The sequence below is a fragment of the Lineus longissimus genome, chromosome 4, assembly GCF_910592395.1.
Source record: "Lineus longissimus chromosome 4, tnLinLong1.2, whole genome shotgun sequence".
In the NCBI taxonomy this organism is placed as follows: Eukaryota; Metazoa; Nemertea; class Pilidiophora; order Heteronemertea; family Lineidae; genus Lineus; species Lineus longissimus.
In genome coordinates, this window is record NC_088311.1 from 22260208 (window position 1) to 22272373 (window position 12166).

At 40.8% G+C, this 12166-nt stretch overlaps 1 protein-coding gene across 7 annotated transcripts in view; it reads right to left on the reverse strand.

The window, feature by feature from the left end:
- Positions 1 to 12166, reverse strand: part of LOC135486733 (uncharacterized) — a 60995-nt gene that overhangs the window by 46171 nt on the left and 2658 nt on the right. For 4 of the 7 annotated variants that reach the window (XM_064769811.1, XM_064769810.1, XM_064769812.1 and 1 more), the window contains exon 1: positions 10968 to 11121. The exons of 1 other annotated variant lie outside the window; for it this stretch is intronic. The gene's annotated coding sequence lies outside the window, so the exon portion shown is untranslated. Of the gene's footprint in view, positions 1 to 282; positions 645 to 1153; positions 1673 to 10967; positions 11122 to 12166 lie in introns of those variants that run through there. 2 more of the 7 variants (XM_064769809.1, XM_064769807.1) reach the window with 2 other exon arrangements.

Sequence of the window (12166 nt, forward strand, 5' to 3'; positions counted from 1 at the left end):
CAGACCTAAAAATCCGAATTCTGGATTGACATTTGTTATGAAATCTGTTGAAAATTCTTTGTCCTAAAACAAAAACTAGAAATAGAAAAAAGTACCCTCAAACGATACCGGGCAAAAAACCCTGACTTCTCATTTCAAATTTGATACTTGTATTTACTGATTCATGTCATTCTGTTACAAAGATAACAAATCGATACATGTATCAGCGCCTTATTTCTCTGTATGCCGGAGAAAATATTTCTGAAATGAAACCAAATTACGTGTATACACCTACCCGCTTACCTGTGTGTTTTTATGGTACAGGGTAATACGGCCTCAAACTAATGAAGTAGCTTGATCTACCATCCGTCCACAGAGCATCCGTGCAATTCGCCGTGTCTAATTGCTTTAGTTCAAATCCCGCACCTCATTCGGGAGCACAGTTAGTAACCTTGCGTTCTTGAGTACCCCTGATTACCATCCATACGACCATGGAACTACATCATACTCTCATGATGCGACCAATGCAGGAAGTTCATTAGTCTACAATGGGCAATACTTTTGTTGACAGGCTATCATTGACAGGCTATATGTGCAGTACGTATACCAATGCGCAACAGAATGGTTTGCATTGTACACTCTGGTGCTGCACTGCTCTGCAACAGGTGATGATTGTACCCTTATTATGCATCATTTGTAACCAAATGGAAAGCAAATGAAGTCGCAATAATCTCAGGCTCAAGTCAAATTCGGAAGCCTGGTGGTTCGACATGATTTTGTCAACTTGCGAGGAAAGAACATCACGGACATCCTGTAATATACTCCGCTTGTCGATATTTTTTGTAACGAAGGGGTAAAAACGTTTGAATCTAAGGATGCATCATTTGGGGCTGATTAAGGCGGCCTGGATGGACTCTTGTACTTTTGACATGTTAAGTAAATTAAATAAGACAAGCTTACGTTCCCAATATATATACGTGATAGATATATGAGGCTGACAAGCGTTATCTTGTCATCCTCTTGTCATCAACGTGACAGATTTGTTGCGCGGGCAGGTGATTATTACATTCTTGTTCGATAATTTGAGTGCCTTTTGGGGTGGAGGTTGGTTTCCCACTTATACATTACATGCACGCCGCACATACACTGAGAACTCAAAAAATGGCGTACTTACGCTGTCCGCTGCTCCACTGGAATCTCACCGCGGGCGTTTTCTCACCCGCTCCTCGACACAGATGTAATTTTGCCCTTGGCTCAGCGTCACACAGGCTGGGGGTATAACAATAGGCCTACATCTTCAAAGAAGCTTGTAACCGATATTCGCTCAGCCCGTTTTTTTAGTGTCCGTCTTAACAGAATGGTATAAAGCCAATTTTCAAAGTGTAAGTTGTTATTGCCACACTGGCAGTAGACATATCACTGAGACTGCATGGTGCCGCTAAATGTCAGTTTTTCCCAAATTGTCACCGATAATATGACTTTGGGCCAGTGTCATCTCTGGCCAAGGCAAAGGCAATCTCGTGACGGCGCAGACAATTTAAAAATGCCATCCTATATTGAATGATTCTTCCCGCGAGAATACAAATGTAATACAAGCAACGACCAGTCCTGGATAAATCTAAGATACATCCCAATCAATGGCAAAAGCAACTAAGTCAACCAAGTTAATTAAAGGGAACTGCTCCTATGATTGTGACTTTGTCTTCATACGACCAAAATGAGATTAATGAAAATAATGATATAAACTCGAGTTTCGAATAAGCCTTCTGGGCTTTCGCACGTAGGCCCTCGTCATGTACAACAATGAATGACGTTCCGAATATGATATATTGGACAGCAGTTACAACACAGAAAATATCATATTACAACTGGTAGTGAATCACGTGATGTTTATCAGGATATTAAACATAATCTAATAACATGAACATACTAGTATATCTCTGGAAGAATTAGTATCACATCTCCAATTGCTGAAAGGATTTATGCGAATTGCAATCTAACTATAGCTTTGGTCTGTGCCAGTATCGTAAACATAACTAACACAATCAAGGGAAGCGGGGATTTTTTTCATTCCGAAGTTTGCAAAATGATAGATTTATGTTCTGTATAATACCAGTGTGCAGAGTGAGGGATTTATATGACAGACTACGTGCTATAAGTGTTTACTCTTCGTTCTGTTTCAGCGGAGCACAATGACATTATAGGGGTGAGGTAACGACCTAAAGCCCCTATTATCCAAATGAACATGGCCCAAATCCATTGTATCCCACTCAAGGAAAACGAAAGGAACTACTTACAATGTGCAGTACTGTCACGTGAACTGTGACATTGGTAAAGCCTGCGCGAGCTACAAACGCAATCAGCTGTGAGACCACAAGGAGAATTCATCTTGGAGTATGACAGAGGAAGGTCATGGAAGTATGAACAATAGTACGTTATTATGTTCGAGTCGATCCAGTTGGGTAGAATTTGGCCGGATCGACTTGAACGTAGTCTACGCATTTTTGTTCAGATTCGGGGTATTATACAGCGTAGTTCCTCTGCGTGCAATTAGGTGTTTACGCACCATTCGGTGTAATAGTAAATACGATCCTGGCACCAATAGAAACGAATCGTTTCTGGAGTACAACCACTTTACTGATTGAACCTTGGTATTCTCAGAATCAACATGTGCTAACGCCACAAATCGTTCAGAACACGGAAGAGCAATTAACTTCGAGGTGGTTTTTACAACACTTCCTGTCATCTGTTTGTTTGAAATGCCAAAACATGGCCGTGATGCGTGTGTTGATGTTGATTAAATACCACAAATGTCATGAGTGTAATATCTGGCTTGAAGACCATTGCCAGTCCCCAGCATACTCTAAATTGCAACAATACGTCATTTTTTAATACAGTGTACTTGGGATATTGTATTCTATCGTAATCTGTATCTTTACAGGCGAAAAGTATTAAATAATTGGATGAAATCAGTAGACCATTGAGAACTATTTTTATACGCACGATATGCAAATTAATTGACCTAGGGTCAAGGACAGTGTAGTCCATTATTCAACATGGCCGGGGCCTGGTATGTCAAGGCAGTTACGACTCGACCATATACCTTAGCAAAACAGGTGGTGAAATTTATGAGGTATTTACATGTTCATCCCCTTGATAGTCAGCGATGTTTTGTTTTATTGGCGGAGCGTTATTAGTTATAACCGGTGAAATGCGTACAGCTTGGAAGAAAACACAACCTGCCAATCATGATAAATAGCAAAATAGTATATATTGACTAAGGTCATTCTGCCTTAGGTTTCCTGGAAGCACCTTAACGTACAACCTTGATCATAACAAAATAAACAACATTTTCTGATGTTTTCAGATCAACTTTAGAAAGGTAACATTATTCTGAGTAAACAGCAAAGTGGAGCCACCGTACTTTGTTTTCTTGTATGTTTTTGACTGAATTTATATCGCCTTTTTACAAGAAACCGGCTCCTTTTTATGAACCCGGTGTTCTGACCATGTTTCACAGATCTTCCCAATACATTATGAACATCTGTGTGAATTACATGTATGCTGTTCGCAATTTAGAACCTTTTAGGGTATGTTCACTACATCTGTAGCTTATGTTTCCGGCAAGTATATGGGGCCTACACAAATGACGGTCGATGGTATCTTAGTTTAACCAGATGTTCAATGTGAAATCCTGTTTGAAACCTAAAGAAAGTGTTTCACCTAATTCTATCTCGGCTATCTCTTTACATCGGATATTTTGTTCGAATATTGTAAGAATGTGAAGTGGGTTTGGAGAGCCACTCCATCAAAACTGGTAAGATTAGATCGTGATGATGGAGATGGATAGACTACATCCATACTCGAGTTTATGTCAGTTCGTTGTCTAACAAACATCCCGGCCAATGATAAATCGACGAGTCCTCATCAACGGGTGATTGGATTGGAAACAGTAGGGCAGGAAGTGGGCATTGTTGAGTTGGTAACTATTCTATTCTTTCTTGATTTTTAAATTGGTGGTTTGGTTGACGCAAGAGTAATGGCCTTGGTTGATGCACTGGCTCGAATCTCTCACATCGCAAGTCTTTCCCCCGCCATGCACGCTGTGGGATGTGTTGGATTGATAACAGTATTGTTTTTCTATTATTGTTGCCTCATGCCTCTAATGCAGCTTGAGTCCATCCTGAGATTCAGGCTTTTTTATTCCTACGTCATATTCAAAACACAATATCGACAGTCGTAGTATGCTGAAAACCACTGGTTATGCCAGGATGACTTGAGTCAGTTAATAGGTTGGTTTCCAGGTGGCTGGCGACGATGATTGTAAGAGATAACTACAAAATATTGATCCGGCTATTCACGAAGGGTTAAAAATCGCTGGACATTTCATTTCACTCTCAGCAGCTAGCATATCGCGACGTGAAATGATAATATCGCGGTTCATGACACGTTTTGTTTACATTCAGCTAACAACAGGCGTTTCCTTGTCAACTGTTCACCCGAATCGATCGAGCAGACGATAATTGGCGAATACGGCCAAGTAGCCGCAGCGGCGTTCACATCTCCAAGGGCTATTTGCACGCTAGTGATGAATTAATGATAAGCTACAGGTTGTTAGCTCGTCAGGGTAGATCTTGGCGTGTCGTTGAAAGTCAAATTTCAACCTCCTCGGCGCGCTTCATAAATATTCATCATATAGCTATTAGGATTGAATTAATGGTAAATTTACAACTCACGAACGAAGAGATTGTGCGAGATCACATCTCACAAGGTCGCTACGCCCACCGCTACGAAACCAACCAAAACGTTCACTCACAGTTTGGTCTTGCATGTGCGCATGGGAACTTTGTAATAGTTCAGTCCAACTAAACTCAGATGGCCGATATCAAATTTCCGGTGCGAGAAGGCTCATGGCTGTACTTGCACCCAAACGTTACTAAAACGCGTTTTTTTTATGCATTCCAGATTTCGTGAGGGGCACAAGAGAGAAGAGGCTTCCGCGAACCTCCTCCCCGCAAAAAAATAGATATGTGTCACCATGGTTTGAAGCCAGTGCACAATGTACAGTGATATTGTGCTACCTGATGCATGTATTAAACAGGATTGAAGCAGAAAACAGAACTATAGTTCCAGCCGATTTCCTCGATTATCGATCATGATGTACCGTTCCGATGGGTGCAACATCTGACACGTCGTGTCATCAATCTCCGGCAGTGCTAAACCATGATCAATCGTTTGGAAGAATAAACACCGGCAGATTCTGTCCTTGTCATAGTTTGTAAGATTTTCTCCGGTGTTAACATGTTTTATGTATCATAACATTGATCACTTGTATGTCAATCAGACGCACCCTTGTCCATGTTACATCTACGTTAAAGGACAAAAAGGTCGGTTGAGTTAGTGGAACAGAGGACCTCTCGCTTATAAGGCCATCACTCTACTGACTGAGCTAAAGGGAAATTCCCTTTAGCTTCCCTTTAGCTCAGTCAGTAGAGTGATGGCCTTATAAGCGAGAGGTCCCTGGTTCAATCCCCGGTTGGACCTTGATGTTTTTCCTCTGTTACATTTGGCGCCCAACGTGGTAAAAGGGTACTAATAATTTGTTTAGATGCTGGTGTGTCTTTGGACAATGAATTAACCCTTTGTTTCACGTAAGAACCCGGTTGTGAGGACACAACTTTCCCGGACAGGGGGAGTATGTAGTGGTGGCATCATTCCTACTAGCCCAGGCTAGAGAGGAAATTCCCTTTAGCTCGGTCGGTAGAGTGATGGCCTTATAAGCGAGAGGTCCCGGGTTCAATCCCAGGTTGGACCTTGATGTTTTTCCTCTGTTACATTAGGTACACAGGAGGATAATGCCCCTTTTTGCCACAATGCGCCACCACATGTAGCAGTGCACTGAAACTGATTACTAGCAATGATTTTCGCTATTTTGTACACCCTGTACAATATCATAGGTCAATAGACCTTTCGATGATTACACAAATTGGTGTCAATTATTTTCTAAAATTCTAGGGTGACAATAATAGTTATGACCACGCTTAACTAACCAATCATGAACTCATTTGTCACAATGAAAAAGGAATGAATGCCAGCATTAATTATGCACGATAAAGAAGCTACAAATATCAAAATCCTAGTCATTTGCATAGGGACGTCGTGTTTCTTTGCAAGAGGAGGAGGAGGGAGAGATTGGGGAGAACAAGAAGGAGACGAGAGAAAGAAAAGAAGAAGAGGAGGGAGATGTTGGGGAGAACAAGAAGGAGAGGGAGGAGGAGAAGAAAGGGAAGAAGAAATTGAAGAAAAAGGAGAAGAAAAAAAGAGGTAGGGGAGACTGATGAGGAGATGACAAGAAGGAGAACAACAACAAGAAGCCGGGAAATGAGAAGAAGGAATGGGAGGGAGATGGGGAGAAGGACAAGAAGGACAAGGGGAAGTAGAAGGGAAAGAAATACGAAAAAGATGAAAACAAGGAGAAATAACAAGTTTCGGTGTCTTTTTCTTGGAAATGATTTACTCGGACGGATAGAAATACAAACCACACGATATAAGATGTGGTATCGAACCTGTGTTATCAAGCATCTAATATGTTAATATACCTTAATGGATGGGAAATCGTTCTGACCCAGAACACGCCATATTTGATGGAGTGCGCCATTAATGATTAGGCGACTCGCTTCAAGAATCATTTACCTTGATGGTTTATTACTGAATAACAATAAGGTGTTTGCGCTAACCAGCTGGTAGTGATTTGTGTACATGATGTATGAGTGTGTGTAGATGTTGCATAGAACCTGAAGAGCTTCAGTACATAAAGGCTGTACATGTACAATGGTCACGTGAGATGGCAGAGAGCCACTCTCTCAGATCTGCAATATGCTTCAAGTCAATACAAACCATCATGATTCCCATGGTCGTATATGGCCCCTTCAGATGCGCAGTATTAAACCGCGGATTATACATCCGTGATTAAACTGGGATGACATGCACGAAGTCAAATTAAGCATTGACCACACCTACTAACACTGCACATTGATGATAAAACGTGATTAGAGGATTATTTGATAAGCTATAGCGTGCATGTCCTTTAAATCATTTTCTTATAAAAATTCCTTGTGAGTCATCTATGATATGGTTTTGCAGCAACCCAAACTAGTAAAAAGCATCAACCAGTGTTAGTCATAACCAGCCATTCCCTCAGACATATCCCACAAGCCCCCGATGACCTACCCTTTACCTGCCGCTGCTAAGTAAAGGTTAACAGACCACAGACAGATGATCCAAGAGGCATCTAGGAGAAATGCGGATTTCTAGTTTTTTTACCTCTTTCCATATCACACTTCAACATCAATTTTGCTATTTAGGTAAAAAGGCAGTAGTTGAAAAATTACATTCCAATGTTTAGTTGAAGTGTCTGAGATTATAAATTGTTAACATCGCTCGGGTGGTGCTGCCATTTTACCCAGAACAACGGCACTAAGACGCTTGCGGATTTCAGTGAGACAGTCCGGCAATACTTGCAAGTCGGTATCAATTCCTTAACTAAACCAGAATCGTTCAATCAATGAATCAATGAAGCAGTGAATCGTCCTTCTTGATTGCCTTCGACTGAATCAAGGTAAAGTGTTCATTTTTATGAAAAATCTACGTTGGGTGGATAGATTTTGCTGCGTATGCTAGCAATCATGGATGTTCTTATGTCCTCAAGTTATCCGATGTTCTGCTCAACCTGCCACCAATCACACAGTAAAGAAATCCTGGTGGAAATCAGACAAGAAACCTGAACGGTTTCCGCATAGCTAAGCAATTCCAACTGACTGTCAGTTTTAAATTGCCTTTTATATAGAGTTGGCCTTTGAAACGGCTACCTTGTGATATCAGGAATGTACTCATGGGGTGATAGGTCGAGATCATGTGAACGATATCGAGAGCGAATCAAGCAAATGTGCGAATTCTTCATCTTCAGCCAAGGATCTGCGGTAACGAATTTGAGCTTCCCGCGGTAATTGCACCTGCTACTAACCATGCAGTCGCTAAGGTGTGTTAGCCGGAGTGGCCCATGAGTTCGCGCAGGAATTACCACCGACAGAACTTCGTACTTCGTATTTCGTACCTCGTTTTTCGAAAGGGTTGCGAAGTCTGCCAATAATTCGTGGTCTGCAGCTTGATATTTCTCCCAAACTATTCTTGAAATAGGTCAGAAGAAAAAACAATTGAAAATAATTAGGAGTAAGTTTTTGAGCATCTGCTAATATTTCCAAACGATTTGAAATCATTCGTTTTATCAGGCGATAGTTTCTTTATACCGAAATCAAGACCGTAGGTTCTTTCAAACAGGTATAACACAGGTGCTTTCACCCACGCATCGGAGATATCGCACCGAATCGCTGTAGTTTTATCAATGGGATCTACAGCTAGATTCACCCCAGTAGAGTTGGAATAGAAACAAGCTCATATACCACTGTACAAACCAGTTGGACTCATGTGCATTTTGCATTGATAATGCACTGGTGATGATAACATGTTAAGTTGAGATGGACTGGCGTGGCACGATTCATGGCATCATTACTTATGATGTAGGTACGGTTGATTCGACTAGTGGAAACCCAATACCTTCGGTGGGGTAGATTGGGGGAAAGCCAATATATACCTCCAACATGCCGAGAATGTCACAGGAAGAATGGCTTTCCGGAACTCGTGCTTTACTGGAGAGAATTTCTCTGATGTTATGAATGTCATTCCTATGACTGTAGTATTGGCAAGATGTTTTGTTGTTTTTTCGCACCGTTTCGTTCTCATTTCTTTTTCCACATTGCCGTAATGCAGTTATTATGCATGAAATTCGCTGAAACTAAGACTCAATTCTCTATCATAATAAAACTGATGAGAATTTTCCGCAATTGGAAATTTTTGAATTCAATTAATAAGTTCAAATCCATAACGAATGGCGTAGGCCTTTAATGTGTGACTAATTTTCTGGTACCTGGTAGATTAAAAATGTATGTGCATCAGCATAAAGGCATGCACGTCTGCATATAGGTATGATATCACACGACATCATGCTGCATCACGATACAGACATGGAAAGTGTATATCATATCCGCCCCGAAGTAAGATACCTTTGTCATGACGTCTTTTCCGCGGCCGTTAAGCGGATGGCTTGACTTTGTTTCTGAATACCTGCATGGCCTGTTAATACATTTTGAAAATGATTTAGATCTTTGGCTTCATTTTCTTTATATTCAAATGAACTACATAGCTATATGGTGAATAACCACATTGCATATGAGTTGTTGCGATTGATTAGAACAACTGTTATCAGCGTGTTTTGACTGCTATCGAACTAGTTGATTTGATTGTTTAGCGAAACAATGCATTAGACATGTTAGAAACCCGATATTCGAATCGATCGCGGATAGATAGGTAAAGGTTGTTTGTCATTGACATTTGGTTAATCAAGGGATGTAACGGGAAGCATGTTGGGGCGTCTGCTTATGAAACTAATAAGGTAACATCACACCAGACCAGTATCAAAGGTTTTGATCCGGTGAAAATGTCTCTCTTGACCAATTAAGTCACTGACCTATCTTATACACGTCCACCGCCGGAGTAGACTACTTCATCGTTTCAAGTTCCAATTTTTTAACTGATCTTTCTGTCATTAAATATACTATAGTCCAATCATAAATACGCCATGAAGGTCAATGGAGGATAGCTCTGGTGAAGTGATCCCTCATAATAATCCTCTTTGCAATAAAATCACGATAATATTACACGTATATGAATTTGTATGTACATATGTCAGTTAACTCTTGATTTTGTTTAGCTTTGCGATACCTTGCAGCAAATGCTGAAAATGCAAAACCAGTCACGTATTCATGAGACACGATATGACGCTCATAGAAGATAGATTTACCAAATGGTTCGATATCAGAACCGAAAACGTGCACTCGAAATATTTAAAAAAACCATCTTCCCTTCTCAGCTGGCATTTGGTTAGGCAGGTAAAAAAACACATTTCGACCTTTTTTGCAGATGCAAAATATAAGTGAGTGTTTCTGCAACAATAGATCAGGCTTCGAATGGTTGTTGTTCGGTAAGTGGTCGTCTTATCCGTGATAGGGGAACACTATAGGGGAACACTGAAATATGGTTAACACTGATAAGATGGCCTTTGTAATGGAAACAAAACAAATCTGCATGAGAAAGAAAAACGTTTTTTTGTGAGGGTTCTACGTCAAGCTACATGTACGATCCTGGATACAGAGTTTTTTAAACACACAGTATGGTGGGAACTCCCAGAATAAATACGCACACTGTTTTTATAACTGACCTCTGTATATAACTATTGGAATACTGTCATAGAAACGGAGTACATGTGCATTTTGTACAAAACCGTGTTTTTTCCCCCTATAAAACCACAGTAACGATCGATCCAGCAAATGAATTATAATAGTGATGCCAACACTCGACATTAAAAATGTATTTAACTGTCGAAAATAACTATCTTTTTGCATGGTGCATCGAGAATACCCGCATGCAATATCGAACTAAAATCGTGAACTCAGAAGTTTGGAGACAACTTGCCAAATAATAGGTGTTTGACAGGGAATACAAAAAATATATAAGCTCGACGATAACCTGAACACGCGCGAGGAAACAGTCCGTCCTGCGAAGCCCGCTGCTGCGCCGGCATACTCAAATCGAAGCTGGGCGAAGAAACCTTGCAAATAATACGTGTTTAATTATAGAGAGTACAAAATATATCAGCGCGATGATCCAGTACAATGATACACAGTTTCATTACCGATATTTCTTAGTAAAACATTTAGGGTAATTTCATTAACAGCACATCCGTACGAAACGAATATATAAAGCTACACTAACGATCGATGCAACATCGTTAATTTCAACACTGCTGGCGTCAACGCCAGTACTTACATCAAAAATGTATTCAACTCTAGAAAATTCACAAATAAATTTCCTACCTGTATTTGATGTAGGCTACACAGGTTATAACAATCCACGAACGCACAATATTGTATCTGTACTCCTCCAAGCCGGCTTATAGTATACCCGGCTTCCCCGGCAGCGTATCCTAATGAATGGTATAGGTTTCCCGGGAAGCTTCCAGCTTCGAGTTGGCCGGCGCTGCAGCGGGCTTCGCGGGAATGTTTCCACGCGCGTGTTCAGGTTAATTACGGAGGTGAGGTGGAAGAGGTAAAGGGCACGATTTTACTCAATTAGCATGATTGTTCATACTGCAACAACAAAGTGTTAGTGAGAATGACATAGTCATTTCCTGAAAAACAGTGAATTAGATAAAAACTAACACGTCTAAGGTGCATAAGTCCTGCTTTGATGAGAGGATGGAGGGTTTTCATTTGAAGTCCTTCTTCTTCTAATTTGCTTAGAATGACCTTCCCTTGGCTTGTGTCTTGGAGACTGTTCTCGACATGTGCTTCTTTCTCAACAGCGGGACTTTCGAATGTGGTATTCAAAATTGTTAAGAACAGTCCAGCATCCGACAAAAGAATCCATGATAAAAATCATTCGTTCATGAGCTGAGGGAGTCCAACCCATTTCATTGTAGGCTATTCGCCGGGTCCTCAATTACATGATAACTCAAACGTCAAGTCGTACAAATCGGCGGAAAGACTTTATTTCTCGAAAAGACCCATTCTTTATCCATCTCACATAGCGTATCACTTGCATTGTAATACAGTAGATTGTAGGTAAGTTCTGAGCATTTTTGTGAAAGGCCCACTTTCGATTTGATTGACAAGATGCATTGGACCAATTACAATACATGAATATTCGGTCACCTCCCAGATATTTGGTCAAATGTTGAACTCAATACCGGATAGACTCTTTCACAAGTCTCCCCCATTCACCACGGTTTGGGTCGAGGTTCCCTGCACTATACCGGAAGTTTAAGTAAAGATTGCAGTTATTCAGAAGTAATCGCTACCATTTCAGCACTCGCTATCTTCAAGATGCTTTATGTGGTGTTTAGGGGCGTCTGGTGACTAATTGATGGTTTCAACATGTCAGACAATTAAACCTCATTGCTTGCTGCTGTCATCAAGTCTTCGAGTCTCGAGCAACAGGTAAAATTAGGAAAGAAAGAAAGCATCGACGGAAAATATATCGGTGAGCAAGGCGACGGAGTGATGTGATTTCGGAG